We start from the raw sequence: 26,113 nt of genomic DNA, 5'->3' as shown, positions 1-26,113 counted from the left end.
ATTAAAAATATCTTTGGTATTTCTGCACAGCAATTTCTTGTTACTTACTGTCTGACATATTAGCTTATCTAATAGCTTTTCATTTTAAAACACATAATCTTTGCTATGTTTACGTCTAGGCCAATGACGCAGACGCCCATGTTTGCTTCCTGACCGGGTCTTATCAGTCATGACGTGTCCTGCGCTGATTGGTCACGCCCCTGTCATGTGACCCTTTTCTGGAGGAAAACAAACAACGGCAGCCTCGACTACCAGCGGTTAATTCGACATGGATAACGAATTACAGGTGTCGCTGTCGTCGGTCCGAGGCAAAAAAATCTCTTCTCTTACTTTTCGCCATTGCTGTTCTACTCCGCAACTAAGCAACCAACCACAGAGTAGACAATCAGCTACCTGTTTACACCGGCAGTGTACGTGAATGTTCATGTGATATGTGACGGAGATTATCTCTGAAACAGTGCTAAAATGCTCGTTTTTGTTTTAAAACGCCGTCTGTAGTCTTAAGTTAGCTTGTTTTTACGTTTCTTGCTCCATCTTTGTTTGACATGCCACATGGTGACACAAAAAAAAGTCTATATTTTTAAAAGGTAGTGGTGTAATATCAGCGGAATAGAAACTTAAAGGTAAAATCCACCATGAAACAGTGTGAGGTGCACAGAGAACTGCAATTCTGTATTCATGATCTCCCCCCAACCAGCAGACAGGATACCGAGCGCAGCTGGCAGCCAAGAGTTGATGTTGTGTGTGTGTGTGTGTCTGTGTGTGTGTGTCTGTGTGCGTGTGCGTGCGTGCATATACACATGGTGCATCTAAAGTAGCCCCTGTTGTACACTCATGGTACCATGATTCAATTATATAGAGCCAGTGCTTTGCCTGAATATTAATCTGGGGGCCCAAACTTAATTTGTCTGGCGATGGGGGACACAAGCCCATCTGGCTGTATGGTAAGTGTGACTGCATGTGTGTGTGTGTGTGCGTGTACGTGTGTGTGTGTGTGTGTATGTGTGTGTGTGAGGGGGTTGTCTGTCTATTGTGAGACACAGAGGGACCTGTCACCCTGCTCTGAGGAAGACAGATCAGTTTGTAGGAGGCAGACAATCACTGGACACACACACACACACACACACACACACACACTCCCCAGAGACAGGAGGAAAGAAAAAGGAGGCGAGAATGGAAATGATTCAGAAATTCAGGGGTAGAGAAAAGTATTTCTTTTAAAAATGCAAAATAGAAAACACTCATGACAACCTTTAAATTATGGAGATTTAGTAAACATTATGCACTCCCTCTGGGCATGAACAGAGTGTTAGCATTTTTATTTGGATATAGAAGCTGTGAATTACAATAAACTGTGAACACATCATCTCTAAATGTGAAGCCTTTTCCTGCTTGCTTCTGTTTTTTTTGCCATTTTTGGCCATAAACTGAACAAAAATTCACATTTCTTTCAAATGTCTACATTATCTTGTAAATGGAGCTCCATATTCACCATAGTGACTATATAAAACACTTGCACCCTCAGCCATTTGAAGCATACAGCTGTATGCGCGTTAGCTGAACATCCACAACCCCCCCCTCCCCCGAGGTCAAGTAGCAATCCCCCCCCCCCCCCGCCCGCCTCGTCCTTGTCACATTGCCCACAGTCCTTTGGGACAGAAGCAGCGCCCCGGGGCACGAACGCAACCTCTCCTTGACCTCCCTGTGTGCAAGTGACCTTCCGCTGACGTGTAAGGTTAGCTTGTATACTGGTGCCGAGGTCAAAGGCAGTGACTGAGAGGAAAGAGGCTGAATAGAGGGAGGCAGAGAAGGGTGGGGGGGGGGGGGGGGAGGAATAGAGAAAAAGATAGGGGAAAGAGCCGGGACAAAGAGCACAGTGCAAGAGCGTGTGGCTGTGTGAGTGTGAGACGAATGGGGGTGGGTTGAGGAAGTTAACAGTTCATCCAGCGTATCTCTCACATTCTGCTTCACAGTTACTTTTTTGTTTCTCTTTGCTCGTCAACAGGAAGGCCGCAGGGCAGACGAAGGGTGATAATGCAAGGAGACAGACACAGACACGCACGAACCTGCACACACAAGACACACACACACACACACACGCACGCCTGAGAGTTGTTGCGCATGTATAGCTGGTGTTTTGGTTTTGTCAGCGTGTGTTTGTAAGTGTGAGAGACTGAGCGCGTTTGTCTAGAAAAGGTGTGAAGAAACGCAGGTGTATCAACTAACTGACTTGAGGATATTTTAGTTGTCTCCTATGTCTGAATCATGTCCGTCTCGATCATTAAGGGAAATAATTCTCCCTCATCTAAATCTAACGTTGCACACTTTGTCTCATAAATTCAATCTTCTCTCCCCTCACCCCCCTCCCTCCTTCCGTCTTTTCTGCTCTTCACCTCGTAATTACTTGAAACCTAACCTTCAAAAAGCAGCATCTGTAAACTCATCACCTACATCCTAAACAGATCCTCCCATTAGCCGTTAGACGTTCTCTCTGACAAATTTTCATCTGTTAGTTAATCCTTGTGCTCCATCTTTGCCATCTGTGATTACATTTGAGTTTATTTGATACAAGCGCCTCTCAAAAGTTTAAAAGTGGAATTATTCTGAAAGGAAAGTTGATTATTTGCAAAAACAAGCAAGAAAAAAAAACCTGCCTAAACTCAATTTTCTAGTTGAAATTCTTCTTCATACCTGTGGTTTTGCATGTATTAACCCATCACCAGTATACTGTATGTTTTTAGATACATTTGCTGACTTCCAGACAGCTGCTGGTATCTATTGGCTTTATTACACTATGAAAATAAACATGCAGACATTCAAATCACTTTGAACTAGGGATGCAGCCAACCATTATTTTCAATATTGATTAATCTGCAAACTATTTTCTCCATTAATCAATTAAAAACAGTAAAGGTTTTTCTTCACATCTTCCTCGAGTGCACAGACGTCTTCAAATGTGTTGTTTGTCCAACCAACAGTCCAAAATCCCCAACATAGAGTGTTCAAATTGATATAAAACATATTTTTTTACATTTAAAAAAAATAAATAAATAAAAATAAAAGAAAAATTGCTTTAATTGATGATAAAAATAGCTCTACTCTGGACAGTTTGGTTGCCATAGATCTCATTTTCAAATGCCAAAAAGCAAAAAAAGGACAAACAATAAGCAAACATGGACGCTGGATAACCAAAGCTGCTGTTTGGAAACTACCTTTTAAAATGGTTATCGTACCTTTTTACGAAAGACAACTGGGATGTATTCTTTATCTCAAGCAAGTAAAAGTAGATTTTTATCCTGCATTAAATGCACACCAGAGGCCACTGCTAAGGTAGAGAAAAATCAATCTTCCTCAAGAGATCCTTTTGAAAATGGTTGGCAGAAATGTCAAGTACAGTATACACATTTTATGGTTAAAGGTCTAAAACCACCAGTATGATCTTTTTTGAAAAGAAGAAGAAAAAAAAAAAAGACACTTGATTTACCTGCTTCTGCATCTGGTATTTGAGTGCATGGCTTTTGATTTAAGGTCACCTCTCAGTCAGCTTACTTTAAAAGGTTTTTATATACACTCAAATACACCTCAGCCTCTGTTTGTTTGCTTGCAGTTTAAGATACGTGTGTTGACACGGATATATCAGCCAAGTCTGCGGCCCTGTAATAACAGAAGGCCGAACAGGTTTTTACACCTGCATGTTAATTCTGACACTTTGGTGTTTCCCTTGGCTCCGAGGTGCGTGTTAAGACAAACTAGAGTTTAATTACTGGCCACGCAGTCAGTCCCCACACACATGTTAGACTGCACTGTAAATACACACATGAGGAAAAGATGGATTAAAGTGGAAAATGGATGAAAGTAAACAGCTCCAACCTTCTGACTCTCTCCATTTCTGAGAAGTCAAATAATTGCTTGACATTTCATTCCCTGTCTTTCTTCCTACTTTTACAATCTCCCCAATCTTATCACCTACCTAGATTGTGTTGGGGTCACTACTCAAAAAAAGTAATGTATTACACATTACTTGTTGCTTTAAAAAAGTAATGCATTGCTTTACTTATTTAATCCCTGTGGAAAGTAGTTAGTTACACTACTTGTTACGTCTCAGATGCATTGTCACGTAGTTGTCAGTTAACAATATAACAGTAAACCTTATATATGCCCACATATCAGCACAAATACCTGTCCTAATAAGGAAGACATACACAAGATCTTTCTTTTATGCTCTTTAATAAAGTAATACCAAAAAGCCGACAGCAAAGTTGGTGAAAACCAGCCTAAAGAGCACTTCACAGAAAAATGTTGCATGTCTCAGTTGCATGTCTGAATAACGCTGGACCCTTGGCCTTTCAAGCAGGCCAATCAAGGCGGCGCTGGCAGTAGGCTAAAACAATATAAAAGAGGTTGGCCTTCCTAACACCAGTACAAATATTAATTGCCTCAAAATAATATACTGTATCAGTAAATAAAATAACATAAGAGACTCTGGCCTTCCTAAAATCATTAGACGTATTTATCATTAAAGCAGTGCGGAGGAATCTCTCAAATCGTTTGTCAGACTACCTGTTCCTCCTCGGAGTCAGCACAAGACTACCCAGGCTGAAGAGCATCTCTATGGGTGCACTAGACGGCGTCGGTGTGTTGAATTTCATGGATATAGTCTTTATAGCAGGGAAACGGTTCAGGATCTCTCCCTCTCTGACCCTGACTTCAGTGTCAGAGTTTAAAGAAACTGTATCCTCTTCATGGAAAGCACAGAGGTCATTCTCACTGCTGCTGGAGGTGGGGGTCTGTTGTTTAAGCGTTGCATCCTGCTCATCGTGGGAGAAAGCACAACACTCTGTAGTCAGCAGTGTCCTCAGGGCGTCTCTCTTCTCCTCTTCTCTCAGACGCCGCACTTTAAACTTCAGCAATGTTCAAGCAGCAAGGAGAACATCTTTGCTGTCCAACACAGACGCAAAACGCGTCTTGATGCCCTGCGATATAGAAAGATTGGATAAGGTTGGCTATGTACAATGTAACTTATGCTGTTGGATAGTTATAGACTCAAGTCAAGCTGACGTAATATAAAACAGAGCTGCAGATGTAGGCTAATCACAATCAAGTGGGGAGTGGTTTAATAAGGGGGCATTCTTCTTCAGTAAAGAATTGATAGAAATTAATAGAAAGAGCAAAGTGTTGCATCTCCGTGGAAGGAGTTGACAGGTGAGAGGTGCAACAGCAATTGACTGGATAACCAAACACGCAACCCCATTCTTTTACAGCTAAATTTAGGGTGAAATTTAGAATATTAGGGATAGTGCTTCTAGGTTGAAACTGAATGCATTGCTAATAGATTAATCAAGTCAGTTGCAAGCATCATGTGATTTAGGGAGGGATCGTGACCTAAATAAAAACAACTGGAATGTATTCTAGGCTTTCGGATTTCAAATCACACTATAGGCCTTCCTGTACTATGGGATCAGGCAGACCTGCTGTCATCTGGGAGAGTACATTTTGCAGCGTCAGTGTCTTGGACATCAGAGTTTCCAGCATTGGTAGGAGACCGCCATAGTAGCCGTTATCTTCACCTTGCAATATGTCCAAGGCCACAGTGAGTGGTTTCATGACTGCAGTAAAACCTTTAATACCTAGTCGACTTTAATACCTTTTAATACCTAGTCGACTGTTCAATTCAAATCAGTGATGCGGGATAGGGCATCATGGAACTTCAAGTTCAAGTTCCATCTTCTTGTTGTCAGCACAATGAGTTTTCTTTCACACGTGTCCTCAACGAGCTCAGAGGTCACGGTAGAACGGCTGGTCTTAGTCCGAAGGGCAGAACTCTTCCAAGTGGCATTAGTGTAGACTGATTTGGACTCGGTGCTCGTTGTCAGCCACCAACATCATTACTTTAAATTAGGTTTAGTGTATGATGCGCATCTCAAGTGAAGGGAGAGAGAAAACTGTCCTTCTGGGTTTGTGGAGAGCACTTCTCCAACACCTGTGAATGTCACATCTTGGTCGTCATGACCTTCTTCCTCAGAATCTGATGTTGCAGACTCATACATCTTGGAAGCCTTGATAAAATTCAACCCTTAGTCTGTGACAGTTGCTGTGACTTTGTGTGACAGTCCATAAGTTGAATGAACCTGTTCAATTTCACATCCTACGTGTGTCGTCTTTTGATTCTTTTGCAGGCAACTGCAGGTTTCTCACGATGGAATTGCTTAGGTTAATCCAGTGGGCAGTGATTCCTTGGGAAGCTTTCACTGTGGCTAGTCCAGATGTCAGCGGTAGTAGACACATACTCTAAACTCTCAAACATTTTCCCTACCTCAGTTTCCATCTTGGCATAATATTGTTCCAGATAGCTTGCAAAAGTTAGGGGTTAGGGCTAGTTAAGTTTTGATGGCGGCCGTCCCTTCTGTGTTATCTGTATTTTGCTGAGTATGTTTCTGAAAGACGGTGGCACTACTGTAGAAACGGGCAGCATTTCTCTGCTATGTATGATGCTACAAGCCTGTTCATCACTGATTTTGCTACCTAAAATCAAGCTTTGGCTGCTTGGTTGGGGTCTGCATACACTCTGGGTCCGGGTTTCTTTTGCTACTAGCTTTGTACTACCATGTTGCCTTTGTAGGTGCTTGGAGAGATTTGATGTTGTGTTCACAGCAGTGGATAGTTGTTTCTGGCCTGGTCACAGTTTGCACTTAACTGTCACATTCTTGTCCTAGTAATGTGCATATCTCCACCTCTCAGAAGTTGTAGACCACTCTGCCATTTTTGTCTTATCTCCCACACGAACTCTAGCCAAAGTCACGAGAGGTCAGGCGCACAAGTGTGCATGAAAGGCACATTTGATGATTTTTTTTTTATCTGCCCATTGTCCAGATACTTGAAGAACTTATGTAACACAAGTAACAACATAATGGTTTGATTACTAACTGTAATGTGATTGCCGAATTTTAGAACAGTGACGTGTTACATTACTACGTTACAGACAAATGTAATGTGATTACAATAATGTGTAACCCCCAACACTGCTTATTAATAATTTAGATCAATAACAACAGCCTTAATGAGAGGACAAAACACATTATGAGATGTTAGCCACAATGGTCGGTTTCCATAGTGAACAATCAATAACTTAATCAATCTGTCCGGGAGAGTCACAAATGATGATGAGCAATCAAGTCCAATAATGTCTCACCATTACCAGCACAGCATGTCTGTATCAATAATAGACAAATCATGTTTAAAAAACCAATCAAGTTTATCTGATTGTCTAAAAGGTTTGCCAATAAAGCTGCTTTTCGTTGAGATATTCCTCATATTTGTGATTAAGGTGAGTAGAAATTGATCGATAGAAAGCTAACAGTCAATGGCAATTTTCCAAAACCAATTATAAACAAATTAGTTTGCTACACTTTTACATGTGCCAATATGTCACTTTGTGCATTGGCTGTATTAGTGTTGAATTAGTAAAATGTGAGCAGGAAACGCACCAAGGCTGTGAATCAAACCGTGTGCTTTTCACCGGCACGCCGTGAAAAACAACAATAAGTGTTTGTGAGAACGTGCAAAGAGGTGAGAACCAAGCTGATCACCTCGAGTGAAAAGGGAAATATGCCGTTACCAAGACAACACGCCTTTAAACACCTACTGCTCCGGAGAAGAGAAACAAGCATCACGATCACGACTGCTGAACACTTTTCGAAAGGCAATGTCTTAATTTGTTCCTACAAGTTTGCACACACCACCGATTCACAAACACATCCTACGCTCATGCACGCCTTTTTTTTCTCTCTGTGTGTGTGTGTGTGTGTGTGTAGAGTGGAGCTTGAGCCTGGAGTCATTCTTCCAAGAAGCGTGTCGTAGTTGTGCTGACACCAAATAATGTCACTATTGTAGCGCCCGGTGCCGCCAATCTCGGCGTCAGCCCCAGTGTCTCCAAGAGAGGCCTCGCGATCGCCTGAATGAGACGATGAATGGTCCTTTGTCTGCAGGCCTCGTGTCTGAAGTGCAGCCATAGAGCCTCTGACACAAACACACACAAAGATGCACACACACACACACACATACTGTTGTAACATCCACTCATCTACTGGATACTTTTGTTAGGGTAGAAGCCAGAATGAAACATTACGTCTGTGTTTTACAGAGATTACATTAAGCCAAGCATTTACCAGCACACACACACATACACACACACATCTCCTCACACACACACACAGACAGATGCACAGATACGAGACCTGGGGAGATGGATAATGAGTGACTTTAAATCAGTGAGATACTCCAGCCCACGCATTGTAATTATCATATATATTGTATTGGCATTTCACTCATAGCTCAATGTCAAAAAAAAGCTACATATTTAATCAAAGGCGCGGCTCTTGGATGAAGAGCACCTGGCCGTATAGAGCGTGTATCATATCTGATCTCATTAAGCTTGTTATTATTGTCATAAAGGAGCAGTTATATACATTGACCTCGGGGAGTCATAAAGATGCTGTAATGGAAATTCAGTGCTTTTACTACAAATCTCATTTTTAACACCAGTTTAGAGGGAGATCCTCTGCTAGGTTGACAGTGCAGTGAGGATTCTTACTTGTAGAAAATGTGCTGTTATTTTCTTCAGCTTAACACTATGAAAATTAAATTTGGGGAAACAATTCTGTTACTTCACAGCAGTCGCCAAGTGCCCTTGTGCTGAATAAAAAAAAAAAAAAGAGGCACATTACGATAAACTCCCTGCTCCACCTCCTTACAGGGAGAGACATTTTTTTCTCTGTGATAGACAGAGAAGGTAAGGAATTCATAAACAGGAGATAAAGAGAAAAACAAAAAGAAAGAAAGCAAGTTTTTTTTTCTCAATACAGCAACACAATTGAGCAGAAAGCAACATATCCAGACAGCTGACGCCAAGCCTGCTACACCCTGAACTGGCTGTAGTTTGGACATTACCTGACTTAACAGGGTGACCTGCTGACCACCCACTGACTTCTGACAAAACTGCTCAGGGTGTGCGAGTGTGTGACAGGTGAGCTTCAGTCTGCCGGGCTCCGGGGACAACGTGTAGGAGGTGTGTGGGAGGCTGTGAAACGGAGTCAGTCAGATGGAGTCTGTCAGATTTTGGACAGCCAATATTGTCTGGGTTTCCCAAAAGGCATCAGGACTGTTCTTGTCATGTGAGCTCATAGCGGGACACAAGGGAGAGGATCAAAATGTCAGCGGGAAACCTCTGGGAAACACAGATGATGGCACACAAGTGAGAAAGAAAACACCTGTATCTTTCTATAATAATTGTCCATTCACACTGAATGTCAAAACAATCTTTCAGTGCATCAGTACGGATAATTATTCCCCTTGAGACACCCGCTTGGTTTCTGTCATCAAATGACTGCTCGAGTCTAAAAAATGTGATTTTATCAGCACTATGAACTGCACTATGTGTCACGAACTTTCTAACACGTCAGTGCAGTTGTCAGACAAATATGTCACCACAAAACCTTTATTGGTTCAGCTGCAATGAAATGCAAAATAAGTAGCAGAAAAAGTACCTCTTAACAATGTTGGCAAATGGAAACGCAGACAGGTGGCAAATCAGACAAATCATAACATAAAGTGTCTTAGTAATTTTTTAGGCCACCAGAAAGGTTTTAACGCTCCTTGTCAAGATTCTACATATTTCTGGAACTCTACTGGAGGGATGAAACTTCATTCTTTTAAAAGATATCCTCTGAAAGAGAGCCAAAATTGTGATGCCGCTTCCACCGTCTAGAAGCTTCGCAATGTGTAAGTTCATGAAATCTCTAATTCAGCATTTCTTTCATCTGTCTTTCTGAAAAAGTGAAATATGCTCCTGGGGTGTATTATCCATATTTTAAGATAAATGAGTATCCACAACAGCACTTGCTAGTAAAAGTTAAAACCTTTGTAAGGTTAACAAAGTAAAACAATAATTCATTTGTTACAGCTCTACAGTGTGGCTGTGTGCATAGTAGATCATTGTAACTTGGTTTCTTCCATATCTGTGATATCCACGAACGCTCTCTTCTAATGTCATTTTTACAATTTTTAGCTTTATTCTTTGCTATGTAAAAACATCCTCTCTGTCCTGCTGTTATCACAGACATGTCTGAAATAAGCAGTCTCTTGCCTGGTTCTGTTGAATTATTGACATTTAACTAGGTGGTTTAGGGCTTATGGGAAATCATGTTTGGCAATGCCCGCTAAAAACTAAAATATTCACATTGGTTTCTAAAAATTTGCCATCCTTGTGTAGACAAAGTGAATAAACTGCAGGATAGGGCTGCAGCTAACAAGTATTTTCATTGCTGATTAATCTGGTGATTGTTTTCTCAATTAAACAATTAATCGTTTTGTCTATAAAATTTCAGAAAATAGTCAAAAATCTTCAGATGTCTTGTTTTGTCCAGCCAACAGTCTAAACTTCCAAAACATTCAATCTACTACCATGTATGATCAAGAAAAGCTTGAAATCAAATTTTTTTTAAGCATTTTACCTGATTTTCTGTCGATCAACGAATCAATTTATTTACTAATTGTTGCAGCTCTACCGCACAATATACTGCTGAGAAATTGTATGTTCCAGGGCTGGAGTTTTAGGAATTTGCATCATTACAGATATCAGTGGGATTTTGAATGAGGTTTTACTACCTCTGGAACAGAACTTCGTCTCTCTTTTTAGTGTTTTGATGATGGTGTCCAAGTCCAAATCTCTCATAGTTGTTCAATTATGTTGAGATCAGGTGAAAATAAAACTAAAAAATGCAAAATGTACTATGATGTACATCATTTTCATTCTCATTCAGTGAAGCATCTGCATTTGTTATGGTTCTCCACCTGTTCATTCAGGTTTTTCCTCTTGATTCAACACCAGTCTCTATGTCAGCCATGTTTGTAAAAGGTATGTCACATAACAGTAATAAGTTAGCTTTGTTTGTAAAAGATGCTCTTCCAAATGTATTTAAATTTAGTGTGGACGTGGACTCAGACAGCAGCTAATAAAACAGTAGGCAGCTGCTCCACTGCTGCACCAACTTTGGTTACTAGGAGACCAGAAGACTACACATGTAAAGGCACTTACTTTACCTAATATCTGTGTGTGCCTTTTGTGTTTGTATGTGTGATGTGTGTGTGTGTGTATGTGTGTGTTCTTGTAGGTGCCAAGTGGGCATGTCATTGTTATGTACAAGTAAAAAAGAACGAGGGGGTTGAGGGAAGATGAAGGGAAAAAACCAAGAAGAAAACAACTCTCAGTGTTGGATATACTGCAAGATAAAAGACTGCAGAGCAATTAACCTGCTGGAGTGGAAACAGACAAAAATAATGAAGACATTCTGAATAATTCACACGTTGGCCAATTGTTTTGTGTTTATTAATTCACTTTTTACTGTTCTTTTGTTAACAGACTTCAAAGCTCAGCGAGTACAAGTAAACCAAAAATCTTGCGGTGAACTGATTTGCTTGCAACAATATTACTCTTAATGAGATGAATTAACTGAGCTCTCAGCTCAGTGTAATTGTGGTGCCTATTCTCTTTCTGTTGGCCTTGAGCCACGGCACATTCATTAACAGTCTCTCTGTTGCTGGATATTACTGTCATGTTTTAGTCAGACTGATAATATAAATCAATCAAATCTTGAAAGAGAAAAGAGGGTGGAAATGTCGGAAAAAAATCAAATCTTGATGTGAATGCCTGGGAGCATCTTTGAGTTTCCTCTCATAGCCTGAAAACACAAATCAGGTGGACTCTGGATTACTGATAGAGGTGAAAGTGTGTTTATTTGTATCAGCACTGTGATCTGTCCAGGTTGTTACCCTCCATGCTATGATAGACTTCAGCCTCCTCAAGCTGGTACTGGAAAACATCATTTTTTCCACCATATTTTCAGGGTCAGAGCTTAATTTTGGTCTTTTTGTATACAGCACAGTCAGAAAAACATCTTTCTCGTCTCTCTTTACACTGTTAAAGCAAACCTTTGTGAAATTTGAATGAGGAAAAAGCATATTCTTTCTCAAGACCGGGGCCACACTAGCATTTAAAACAGTGACATCTCATTTCAATGAAATCGCTTTGATTAGTAGTGAGTGGATGAACTAAATCGGCACAAATCTTTCACGCCAAATTCAACTTTGACATGTGAATTTGCTTGAAAACAGAAAGCCAGAGAGTCCAAAATGGAGAAAGCTATCATAGATTATTAGCTGTGTTGCAAGTTTTATTTAACCCTCCTCTCTCAAGTATAAAGTGCTCCTTAAAAGAAACATGGTTTGTAGACAGTTCATAGACAGGAGTTGATTTTCCAAATGCACCTTGAGTAAACTCAATGTCCCATTAGCAACTACGATAAATAGCGTGCTAACTGACAGTGCTAGTTTGGAAAACTAGCATGCACTAGCATGTTCCCAGCTGCTCAACATGTTAGCGGTTAGGTTGGCTGGTACAATAGTTCACCAACTGGCCCTGCAAGTGGTCACCAAGCTTCTAGCACCGAGAGAACGGAGAACGTCACAGAAACTGAACTTCTCTGCGCCACTTTCTGGTGTTATAAATTAATTCATAAGAAAATCAAAACCACCTATCAAATAAATACATGTGGGGGTTTTGCTCTTACAGACTTGGTCGGGTACAACTAATAGCGATACTATGATGATACTGTTTGCAGCCAAATTAACTGCTCGGGCAAGGTGACACACTGGCTTGACACAAAACTGTCTCTTTGTGTTTCTCAATCAGAAAGCTCCGAATCACAGACACTTTCAAAGTGACAGTACAGGAGTTTAAGTATCTTGGTATTGTGTTGGACTCTTGGCTAAGGTTAGACAAACACCTAAAAAAGAACTAAAGAACTGTTAAGGCCAATCTTCAAACCTTTAGGCAAATCAGACACTGCTTACCATTTCATACAGCTGCTCTAACCTTTATGCACACAATCACTAACATCCCTTTATAACCAAGCTATCAAAGATTTCATCATTGCAATATTCTAAAGAAGTGTAATATTCTCAGTTCTGACTTACTGAATTACTCCAACTTCACACTTACACTTAAATGTCTCCACCATCTAGCTCCACCTGTTTTCAGCACTTTCATAACTAGACTTGACTATACTGCCACTAACACCCGAAATACATCAGAGGGAAACTGTAGAATTAGGCACTATAAGACTTACTTTGCACAAACTGCATTTTCAATTAAAGGCACAACCCGCTGGAATTTCCTACCTGCCAGTTCAAAGCAGATTCAGGATTTTAAAACCTTTTCAACAACTGTCAGGTCCTGGTTAAAACTTGACCAGAACTGTAATAATGACACCAACTAGTCTTTTTTGTGCACTTGAGTTCATGTTATAAATGTTTTGTTTTATTTGTCTTTTAGTAAGTTTGTTTGTGTGTCGTCATGGATGGTGGTTGTTCTTGTTTTATTACTATATGCACTGATTTTAAACTGTAACATGTAATTTTAATGATTGCTTGAACTATCAATGCCCATCAAGGGACTGGTGTTGGAAATTAGCTTCGGCTATATACACGTGTTCAGTACATTGAACACTGCTTCTGCAACCGGCAGTGTTCTTTCCACTTGTCCCTTACAAATGAACTAAACATAAAATAAAATAATTTTAACTTACTTTAGCTAGCTATGTTATTTGACTTTAGCTAGATATTGCTGAGTAGCTGGCGTTACTGGGTCATTAGCCGACTTTAGGTGTGTTTACTAGCTATTTCTGACATTTTAGCATGTCACAAATCAATTGATGGTTTTGTCCTGACCAACAGTCCACAACCCAACGATATTCAGTTTACTGTCAAAGCAGATTAAAGAAACCAGAAAATATTCACATTTGAGAAGCTGTAATCAGAGAATTTGGACATTTTTTTCTAATAAAATGACTCAAAATTATGAATTGATTATCAAAATAGTTGGCAATTAATTGATTAATTGTTGCAGCTCTGAATATATAGCAAGGATATTATAACATGAAGACGTTTATAACAAGAAAATATAATAAATCTCACCAGTTGTTTTCCTGGCCTTTAGTCCAAGCGAAAGTTGCACAGATTCAATGAAATTTCTTTTTAGACATGATCATTTTAGATTGTTGCTGACAGTGATATATAGTATGACAATCAAAATCCTATAATAGTTACCACACACAAAAACAGACAAATTACATTCATACAGATATTGGATTGTGTTTTGTCCGCAACATATTTCCAATATTCACTCACAGCCAGCTAACAATGGCAGGATGGAGGCATAGCGTGTCTTTGTGGCTGTGTGAGCTGTGTGTGTGGGCTGTGTGTATGCACTGTAGCTTTCAACAAAATAAAGACATAACAGACGGCAGAAAAGGAGGATATATTTGAAGGATGGTCGGCTGCCGTGACTCTACTTGTACTGGTTGATCACTCACTCAAAAAAAAAAAAAAAAAAAAAGTACACCATGAAACGCAGCATCATTTAGACTTCAGCGATGCCTGGATCTCGTGGGTGTACGACACTCACCAGCCAAAATCTCTCTGACTCACACATCACAAGTATTCACACAACGCCAATAGAGTTTGGACTCGAACGGTTATATTTATGGGTGTAGCGTTGCCACCGCCTAACCTTCTGAATCATCCTCGGCCATTATTAGGTGCGTCAGGTTATGCTGACTATTTTAAAGCTCCTCTCTTTAGTTGTAAACTACAGTAAATTTTACATAATTGCAGAAAATCTTTTTCTGTGAAACTAAACTGCATTCATCCAACCTGTATATTATCACATTGATTATAAAAGGAGTTATTTGATTTGTGCACATAAGAACATGCATCTGTTTCACCATGACAACTGGCTGATCCTCCTAGTGGATCTGCAAGACCTGTCATGCCAGTTCCCAGTGTATCCTGGGCCCAGAGTGGTTTCTGCAGAGAAAGAATGTTTTCTGTGACCATAAAAATCATGAAAATAGTTTTGTTTTAATTGTCATCAAGCGCTCTAAATCATCTTTTCTCCCAGGGCCATATTAACACTTCATTGTGCCCTTGGACACCAACATTCAAGTGCCCAGTTATAGAACTAAATACTAGTAAATACACCACTGTGTCTCGCCAAGGCTACTCGCTGACAGGCTCGATGGATCACTTCTTCCTTGAGCTGCTCCACAAGATCTTGCACTGTGGTGCACCACAGTGCAAGATCTTGTTGTGTAGGTGCGGAAGCTGCTTGCAGTCCCAACAGGTGACCATGACCCAAAGGTCGCACTCGCAGCAGGGCCGTTGTTACAAGCTGCTGCTGAGGGCTTCTTGTTATTCAGGCTGTTTGCTGTCACAATGTGCGAGCCTTTGCTAGCTCCCTCCATGTTCGCGCTACTGGTGTCTAGGCTGCTAACATTAGCAGTGCTAACGTTAGCTGTTCCGACGGCCGGTGAAGAAATATCATCACTGGCTGAGCTGTCCTCGTTGCTAGTACCTGCCTTATGAGAGCAGTTGTTAACAGTAACAGAAGTGAAGAAACTACCTATTTTCAGTATATATTTTCAATTCTCTACCTTTCTTATCCTTTTTTAATTTTTGTTTGGCGCTCCTCCACTTAGCTGCCCTCTAGGCTTCTCCATTTTTGCATTTTTTGAAAGCAGGCAAGGGGTACACCTACATGTACACCTACATGATTGTTGACAACGTCACCCACATCAACATCAACTTGATGTTGATTTTGCGTCATCTTTGACCTTTGTAACTTTGCATCAACGACATGTGATGCAGGTTGACCAATGAGGGGAGGGTCTGTCAGCTCGTGGTACGTGGTCGCACTGTGTGAGTAGGCTACAGCAGCACCAGCGGACAGGAAAACGGGATCTAACCAGATATTTAACCAGACACTTGTGCCCCGGGCCCTTTAGAGGTCTGGGGCTTCTGGGCAATTATCCCATTGCCCTTTTGATTAATCCCTTTCCTGTCTTCTCCTACAAATTGTTGGCGCTGAACCACTATTTCCTGGTGACTGCTCACAGGTTAGGACACCTCTGGAATCTCCTAAATATTGGACAAGATAGGAGCAATTTAGTACATTTAAGGAAGTTGATAAAATGAATTTACACCTAGGCCTTAAAGTAAAGTAGGGCCAAGGTTATTGGATGTTGCCTGATCCTGAATGTTGCAGATATTAGGCCTTATGCAAGAACATTTGCATATTTTTATCCTAAGACTCTCTTACATTTTTCTGTGAGGTTTGCTCGTACGAGCGTTCCAAGTCGGATTCACCAAACACTCTGTCTGAACTTGTCATAAATCGCTCGTTTCAGCCGGATGAAGGCCACCTGTTCATGAGCAGGTGCACATTGCATAATCAACATCCCTAAAATGCCCATATAAAGTTCCATGTTCTGCTCCATTTGTAGGCCAGTTTCATTCACAAACAAGTTCCTAAAGAGTAAACACACCGCGCGGCTTCAAGTCCTGCTTTCAGAAATCAGAAGACAGACACATAACAAATTTAGGAGTGGCAGTAGTAGGAGACCCAAAGCAATTAGAACATATGAATCCAGCTGCCAACGATGTGTCATCAGAGCAGCTCCGCGCCGTGACAGAAATAAAGAGGGAATGCTTTGACGTGAAGTTAGATGCCAAAAGACGTCTTTCTAAACCAAAGCGCCGCGTGATGGGAAGCAGTGAAGGGATGTGACAGTCACAGAGACATTAGAGGAGAATATTATAGCCTACAGGTGATGTTACACTGTCAGCCGCAGCACAACACGATACTGGACAGAGACCTGCCGAGAGACACAGAGGCAGCTGTCAGAGTGAGAGAAGTTTCCCAGCAACTACTGAAATTGTAGAAATTGCTGCACCAAAATATAAAAATCACAAAATATAAAAAAAAAACCTTTCAGTAAATTTGCAGCCATGATGATGATTATATGGTAAACAGAATTATTTTGCATGAAGTCAAACAAGTGTTTCTCCCATGTGAAGAAAGGCAGAGATGACATGTACGACAGGTCTGGACGACTCGTAAATTTCGTTCATACCTTCGTTCATTTGTTCGTAGGAGAAAATTGATGAATGCCACAAATGTTCTTAAATCTCTCGTACGTGCATCTTAAGAACAAATCTGTTCATTTAAGTGGTTTTTTGCATGAGGCCATTTGTCTTAAGAGTTTTATGACCAACGTGTTTGGATTGGCTGACAGATGTGGCGCTTCCAAATAATCAAAGGATGCCGTCTGCCTTCTAAATTTGTCTCCATGTGTTTTGTAGGATTTGAGTCAGCTTGTGACATAAGCTTTTGGAGGTGCTGCAAAAGTACCAAAAGTCCCATCATAATATAAACCACGTTCGCATCTTTAGTCAAACTTGATCTGATCTGATTCAACAGTACACTCAGGATGAGCCCTAACTATTTATGACACACAGAATAAATGAAAACAAAGCCGAGGTCTTGAGAGGTTTGGTGATTCCAGTCTGGTATTTCTACCACAGTTTGTATGCAGGATGTGTGGCGTCATCGGAGCTGTGATTTCTCCTCTCCAGTGGAGCAGTTTGTAGCTAATTGAACTGCAGTGGAAAACATCTCAGCTGCACGTTTCTGTACATGTGTGCATTGAGTATCAACATTTTCTATATTTTATAACATTATAAAAATACAGTTCTGCTGAAATTATTAGTTAATTAATTCAATTGCGTCAATTGATGACAATTTTTAAAGCCAGTTAATTATATTATTGTCGTAATTTACCAAGTAAAACCTACCAAAACAAAACATGTGGATTCACTCTTTTTACTCCATTTCAGTGTTATTTTAAAACCTTTGATGCCTTTGGGCTTTGATATCATTTAATCTCTATACATAGATATCTGCATATGAATGCAGAATCTGTAGGCAACAGGATTTTGGTACCGGACGTGTTTGTAGTCCATTTGTAGTCCGAGTAGTATTGACCAATCACATTGAGCAGGCTTTGGTTGCATGGAGGTAGACAGCCAATGTGGAGAGCACGGGCTGGTGGAATGCATTGGCCGAAATGCAATCTCAGAACCCATCAGCTATCATCTGATGATGATTCACCGTTTTTATTTATTTATAATTTAATAATTTATTTGTCTGCATTCATATGCATATATCTGTTTATAGAGATCAGCTGAAATGTCGTCTGGAGTGTCTCAAGCTAATCAGACTGTAAACAACGACCGGTGCACACAAGAGGAAGTTTTGGCCAGGATATTTACTGGCTGCACTGGAAGCCCTGATATATTGGCCGTTGCCCCCAGAGGCTAAATTGTCGTCAGACAGCTGATGGGTTCTGAGATTGATGTAATATGATGTAACACAAATTTCTCATCATTTATGACATTTAGCCTAATGGGCCAAACTATTAAAATAATGTATTAAGTAATCATAACATTAATTGATAACTAAATTAGTAGCTGCTTTTCATAAAGTAATTGCTGTGTGAGTTGTACTGCAGCATGTTGTGTGCTTAGGAGAAGTTATGATGCTATAAAATGGTATAAACTTGGGTAACAGGGAGGCTCACACACATGCACACATATACACTCACACTCACACACACACACTCCACATATACATAAAGAGCAGCAGGTGTTTGAAGAAGCAGATTGTGTAGATGAGATGCATTTAGTTTATGTGTGATGTGTATTGAGAATATATTTAGTGTGTGTGTGTGTGTGTAATCAGTGCCAGAGGTGGCTGAGGGAGAGTCTGCATGTCCGCAGACAAAGTAGTACCTTGTACATGAGTCCATGTGATCCACTGGCCGTGCGCTGAGCTCTTTTATGTGTGTGTTTACACACACAGTATACTGGGAATACGCCTCGCGCAGCATGCCTCCTCACGAATCAAAGGACTGCTGGCACGCAGGGCAGTGGGTCTGTAAAAGCAGAAGATGCAGCAGTTTCGATGAAGACTCGCTTGTGTGTTTAAATATCAGTTTTTGCTCTACTTGCGTTTCAGTGCTTTTCAAGAATTCAATAGACCTTCATGTATCTGTGATTCTATTCCTTTTTTTCATAAAAGTCTGAGTCTTGTTTTCTGTACTTCTCTTCCTTTTTTTCTATCTTTCAGTTTTGCTCTCACAACAGAACTTTCTGAGTATCTGTCACAGAAGTTCAGGTTGCCTAGCAACAGGGTCGTGCTTGTCGCAGCAGGTTGCCACAATGACAGTCTCTAGGTGGGAGCCTGGCAACAAAGACATCAGGTGTTACTTCCCACTGCTTGTCTGCGGACACTTCCATCGACCTCCAACGGCTGCAGTGTGTGTGTGTGCGTGTGTGTGTACATTGTGTGTGTTCACTTCTGCGCCAGTGAACAGCAGAGGCTCTGCTGACGCTACCCATGTCCCTTTTCCGTCTCTAATTATGGCGTGCACGCGTGTATGTGTGTGTGTGTGTGTTTGTGTGTTGATTTCTGCTTGAGTGATCGGTCACTGAGTGCAGCTCACAGCGGAAGCTTTGCTCACGCCGGCTTGTCAGCCACAAAGAAAGACACACTTCTGGGTGGCTGGTCTGGTCAGGCCAGGAAATGAGACACACACATGCACACACACACACACACACATTCCTCATAAATTACAGAATTTAGCTAAGATGAACCTTGGAGGAAAGATACAGGCAGGAAAAGAAGAAATTATCTAATGACGTCTATTTGTTTCCTCTGCGCATTAACCACTGATTTCTCTTTGTCCAGTTTCGGGGTCGGAAGTTTCCTCGTTTTCCGTATTCTCCCCTCTTCTTCACCTTCGCTCGCCTCGCCTTTTCCCTGCATGAAGATCTGTCTGTTGACATTGGCAAGCGTGTGTGTTGCTGCTGGCAGCAACAAAGTGAGAGTAGCCTACTGCAGCACACTTCTCTACCAGGCCACTGCAAGGGCACACATGAGCCTGAACAACACAGACGTCATGTTTCCTCACCAAAAAAAAGCGACCTGTCCGTGGCATACATGAAAGTGTTATATTCACATTTCTCCTGTGAAAATAATGCTGTAGGTATGTTGGAGCAACCGTGCATTCAGTGAGATTAAGTGCTACAAACACTTCACTCGTATACTATTGTTGATGTAGTGTATGTTCTTTTTATTGCAGAGACTTCAACAAGAAGACATCCTTGAGTCACTTTACTTTTGAATTGACTGGAATTGGTCCCTCTTTGCGTTTTTAGTGCACAAATGCGTCATCATTTGTGTCTTAGTGTTGAAATTGTATGATTCACTTTTGGAATGATTGCAGCGGCACTACAATTTTCACACATTGCTGTTGCACTCTAGACAAATCTGCATCTTATTAAGTATTTTTTGTCTATCATTGAGTCCTATGAGTCTTTTTTTTTTTTTTTTTTTAACTGAACTTTGTGATTAGTGCTGATTAGCAAATGTTAGTGTGCAAACTAAGATGGTTACCATTGGAAAAACAGAAACTGAGCACTACAACAGCACAAGAAGAAACCACCAAGGCACATAGCAACACAATACAGATAAAAACAACAAAAAAAACAAAAATACAGCAATGCCAGTGACTAGTTGCTCAACATGTTTCAAGGATTATTCTAGAAATGAGTGCCCCCCCCCAAAAAAAAAAACCCAGAATAAAACAGATTTATGCACTAGAATTAAGAAAAATTAGACTTGATTCTGTAAAATTCTGGCATCAAGTTGGTTTGGAAAAATGTTCAAATATCACACACTAGCAGGTTTTTTTTTTTTTAAAATAAGACTTTCAGGATTCAGTTAGAGCTGCAAAGATTAGTTGATTAACCAATTAGTTGATCGACTATTTTGATAATCAGATAAATATTTGATCATTTTTTGAGTAAAAGTGCAAAAAAACACTGTAAAATGTGAGGATTTGTAGCTTTTCTTTATCATACGTAACAACAACCTTTTGGATTTTTGACTTAATCAAACAAAACAAGACATTTTGAGATGTTACCATGGACTCTAAGAAATTATAACAAGCATTTTCACTCATTCCTGACATTTTATAGATAAAATAACCAGCAGATTAATCAATTATGAAAATAATCGTCAGTTGACCCTTGACCCAATAATGAGATGAGATGTAGATTTTTGCAATGTAGTAAACATACCTGGTTACAGAAGTGAACACCAAAAGTGGTTTCGATTCTTCGTCTCCCACACATAATATTGTCAGTAGTATTTGATGAATGTATCTGTGTAGGTCCTTGATTCTTTTGCCATTTAAGCTATTGTTAAATTGCCATACCTTTATGTTGGTGATATTTGTGATGTTTGACTGATAATTGTTGGCATATTAATCATCCAACCAGTAAGTGATGGTGTAAACGTGGGAGTAGTGATGTATTCCATTCACAGCCACAGAAACCATTAACAGGCTGATTTAGTGACTCAGCAGGTCCTTCACCAAAAAGAACTACTGAAACACTTCATTCAGGAAGTGAGAAGGTCATGACATAATTTCCTCCGCTGCCAGTCCAGGAAGCGGGAATACACCTTTCCAGTTTCCGCTCCGGTTGAGATCAGGTTGTTAACTTTCTCTCGAATAACTCCCGTTTTGAAATATTTGTGTAAAAGCTGTGGCGTGTGTACGTGTAGGCTTCTGGATGTCCCGCTGTCTCTAGTTTGTCAGTAACTTTGTGTCATTTCTTTAAATCCTGCTGTATTTGTTGAGACAATCAGCAACACATAAAGTTAAAAACAACAACTTTACTTATAGAGTAGCTACACATGAAAAACGAAACGCTGTGTCCTTTTATTTACGCTGTTATCTGGACGGCTTATGGTAGGCGGTGTTGACACTTAAAATATATTTTATAGCCAATAAAAAAGAGTCTTATTTTATACAGAGTATATAACGTAAAAGCGTATAGGTGGAAATGACACAAACCTTTCATTTGGAAGCAGCCGTAAAGAAATGATGATAATAAAAGTAGGATTAATATATAAATGTAGTCCAGAGATTCTACATTAGACTCCAGAATAACATGATAACCAACTAAAATGTCTGAATCCAAATATAGTTGAGCTACAATCTGTTTTTTGGGGAGTAGAATAAAACTAAAGTGCAGAAGCTGCTGCTGAGATGGAAAGGTCAAGAGAGCGAGCTAAAACCACTTCGTAGCCCACAGTTATTGATTTCTCCCACAGCAAAGCGTACTGTAGGAAAACATCTGGGGATGCTTCTCTGTGTTTTAACTCCACTTTGTTTTACACAATATCTGGCCTCTGCCCCTCGGACCAAACAGAATAGATTTTGCAGTACTCTCCCGGTTTGTGCTTGTGTACTGATCAAACACAGAAAGACACACACTGCGCAGACGGGAGGGCGCAGACAAAAAAAAAAAAGAAAAAACCCCCCAAAAAACCCCACAATGTGTGAGCCATCAGACAACTGAGGATGCGAGAGACATCCGCAAGGAGATACTTGAACGCAGAATCTGCTGGCGCTTGCGTTGTTTAAGTTTGTGGGAGAGTGTGTGTGTGTGTGTGTGTGTGTCGAGTGTGTAAGCAGTTATCTTAATGCGAGTGTCCTCCCTCCTCGTCTTTGGTTCGTCATCAAGGCAAGCCGAGATACAGCCTGCTTTTGTCTGGCTCAAACAATGGACAGTATTGGTGTGAGTCACCCTACACACACACATATATACACACACACACTAAGCCATTCATCCGTCAATGCCAGCGAGAGAAAGCAGGCAAAGCTCAAGTTATAATATGGCGGCATGAAGATTGTGTAACTATATTTACTCCTGTAATGTATATTAGAGCTGCAACTAAAGACTATTGTCATTATTTCTCAATCAAACTATTCATTATTTAGCTTATGAGATGTCAAAAACTTGTGAAAAATGTCAATATCACTTTCCAAGAGTCCAAAATATGTCTTCAAATAGCTTGTGTTACAAAGTGAAAAGGAGCTATTTCAGGTTTCAGGTCATTTTTCCCCAAAGATCATGTTATGTGATTCACAGCACTTCTACGACTTGGATCATCAGTACAAAATATTAACAGCTGCATTAGATATCTGATTCTTTAAAAAAAAAAGAAAGAAAAAAGTCGGTACAAGGCTGTACATAAAAACCAAAGTGCATTTTGGCAAGAAACATCCAATCACCAAGCTTAAATGTCTTTTACGTGTACTGCTAACAGTGAGCTGAAGCTAAAAATGACGAGAAAACAGCAGCTTAAATCAATTCACTTTAGTGCTGGAACTAATTATTATTTTCATTATCAATTAATCTGCAGATTTTTTCCTCGATTAATAGTTTTGCCTATAAAATGTCTGTTATAATTTCTTAGAGTTCATGGTGACGTCTTCACTTGTCTTGTTTTGTCTGATCAACAGTCTAAAAAAAGCTTCAAATTCTCACATTTAAGAAGCTGCTATCATCAAATATCTGGCATTTTCTGTGTAAAAAAATGTTGAGCATTAAATTATTGGACTATCGAAATAGTTGCAATTGCTGCAGCTCTAATTCATTTTTGGATTCCTGGTCAATTGTGGTTGATTTCAGCACTGCGGTGCCATTTGAAGAGTTTAGAATTTCTTTCCGCTAAGACTTGCACCTCTGATTGGCCTCCAGAGTTGCCAGAAAGGAAATGTTAAAGTATCATACCAGAGGCTTAAAATGATCATATTTTCTTTCTTTCACAGTTCTTATTTTATTGAGTTTCACAATTTACATAAATTTGCAAAAAGAACACCATTCCCACAGCGAACATCCCCAACCCCCTGCTGTCACTCGGTAAGGTTCAACTTATTCTTATTTATAGGGGAATGTACAACATAGTATGCCTGTATATCAAAGTGTACATAATGAAAGACCATAGTTAATACAAGACACTTAGTAATGTAGTTCAATTGAAGAATGAAAAGCATTTAAATGAGAGGCCAAGCAGAAGCAGTATGTCCAGGCCCGGAATGTCAAAAACCACGTGTCAGGGGTCAAAACACGATAATTTCATTATTTATTCCTGTACGTGTGTGGAGGGTTTGTCAAAGAACATCAAAAAAAAGATCTCCACACACTTGAAGTTAGACAACACATCCCACATCCCATCCTGTGAGTCATAACCAAGAGAACAAATAGGCGTAAATGAGTAATATCAGAAAACACCTATTTATTGAGACAAATGACTTTTTGACACCGCTTATAAAAATATTGCTGATGTAGTTATATGATACGTGGAAAGGGGAAGTCCTTCGGTACTCAATCAAATAAAAAATGTCCCGACATCGAAACAAAAGCAAAGCTATTCAATACCTAAAGGCTATAAAAGTAAACTATAACAAAACGAGTTGTAGCTTGTTCAGCGTCTACATGGAAATTAAACAAATAACCTGCTTACCTTATCAGCTCGAGTTCCACGTAGCCTACCGTTGTGCAATCTTCAAGTAGGCATGATTGGCTGGAAAGACGTCACGTAAGAAGAGATGCTTAAACACAGATGAAGGATCCATATTTTTATCCAGATCATGTTGGGAAATGAATTAAAGTGAGATAGTTGAAGTCAGTCTCTGCAAAATGATCAAATTATCGTACATTATGGGACTTTTGGCGTTATTGATCGTACATTGTACAGAGGGCAAAATTATGGTACAAATATGATAATTATCGTTCATCTGGCAACGCTGCTGACTTCTTCCTCATGGCGACGTTGGCCGAGGCTCGTGGGTATTGTAGTATTTGAGCCAAACCGACGGATAAAAACTCGATTTCTCAAAAACAAAGTTGAAATAATTAAAACTTTTTGCCACGACGCATTTCTTTACGTAACATTAAGAATATCATTTAAAGCAAAAGCATTTTACTGGGGAACACACAGAATGGGGGAAAATCATTTCTGGTAGCAGCGGCTCCTCGCAGCTCACACTCCAAAACCCAAAGATATGAATTTACTGTAATTATAACAAAGAAAAGCAGCAAATCCTCTCATTTGAGAAGTTTTTTGGCATTTTTGCTTAAAACAATAACTCAATTATCCAAATAGTTGCTCATTAATGTACTTTTTACTGACTAATTGATTAATCTACTGTTTAATTGTTTAAGCTCCACTAAGCATCATAAACCTTTGCAAACATTTCGATTTGAAACTTGACCATAAAACACGTCCTACATCGATCCGTAAAGCCCACAGTCATAAGTCTCCTCTCCCAGCCTCTTAATTTTCCCCTCATTGTGTCTCTCTGCTTCCATACAAACAACACCATCTTGTTGTAATGTGATCTGATTCTAAATGAGAGACACAGCTACAGTATCTTAAGGGTTTAGGCTCCAGCAGCATAGCCAGCCAACAAGACGTCGCCCCTAAGGGCTAACGTGCCTGTTCAGCTGTCTGTTTTCACCGCACAGGGCTAAATTAACCATGATGCTAATTGTCAGCCAGGGATGGCTCTGTCTTTCTTCCACCATTTGCATTTATTCCTCAATAGGCTCCCATACTGTACCCAGATTCAGTCATTTCCATATATATTTATATCTATACTATCCTCACTTCATCGCCTCCTACATTTATTTCACTTCGTCTGTCACCATTTCTTCCCACTTACTCTCTTCCTCCACTAGAGCAGCTGAATCATATTTTTCTTTCTTTACACTATTATTGTATAATATTTCCCTCATTGTCCTGTTTGTATTTTTTTTCTGCTCGCAGTGTTAAGAGGAGCTTACATGTGTTTTGCTTCTAAAATGAAATAAGAAATTCCATTTCTGTCAAGGACTCAACGGACGAGGAAACAAAGCTTTCCGTTACAAAGTGTTTCTCTCTGTCAAATGTAAATATTCAGACACTGGGGATCATGTTGATTGAAGTGGACGAGTGCTGAAGGACGTTCTATAGGTTCTAGGGGACACGGGGGCCTCGGTGGGGAGGCAACCCCGGCACCGAGAGCTCCCGTTGGGATGCCCACAGTTGGGGAGCCCCAGGCATGTGTCAGGGCTAACCAAAGGCAAATCGGCGGGGGCCAAGGACGTGCTGCAACACTCGACACAATCACACTTAATATTCTGAAGTGTGGTCTGTTTTAATGTGTGACGATGTAAAGGCAGACATGTAAATGAGGAGTTCCAGTGTGCACATGTATGAATTGTTAGTATAATGGCCTACTGCGGTGCCGAGATTAGTTACGCA

General features: G+C 40.2%; 1 long non-coding RNA gene across 1 annotated transcript in view; it reads left to right on the top strand.

The window, feature by feature from the left end:
- The window catches only part of LOC121886069, a 92,032-nt gene that overhangs the window by 29,861 nt on the left and 36,058 nt on the right, over positions 1-26,113 (top strand). The gene's annotated exons all lie outside the window — the stretch shown is intronic.

Source organism: Thunnus maccoyii, chromosome 19 (genome assembly GCF_910596095.1).
Source record: "Thunnus maccoyii chromosome 19, fThuMac1.1, whole genome shotgun sequence".
Classification (NCBI taxonomy): domain Eukaryota; kingdom Metazoa; phylum Chordata; class Actinopteri; order Scombriformes; family Scombridae; genus Thunnus; species Thunnus maccoyii.
This window is presented reverse-complemented; position numbering and strand designations above follow the sequence as displayed.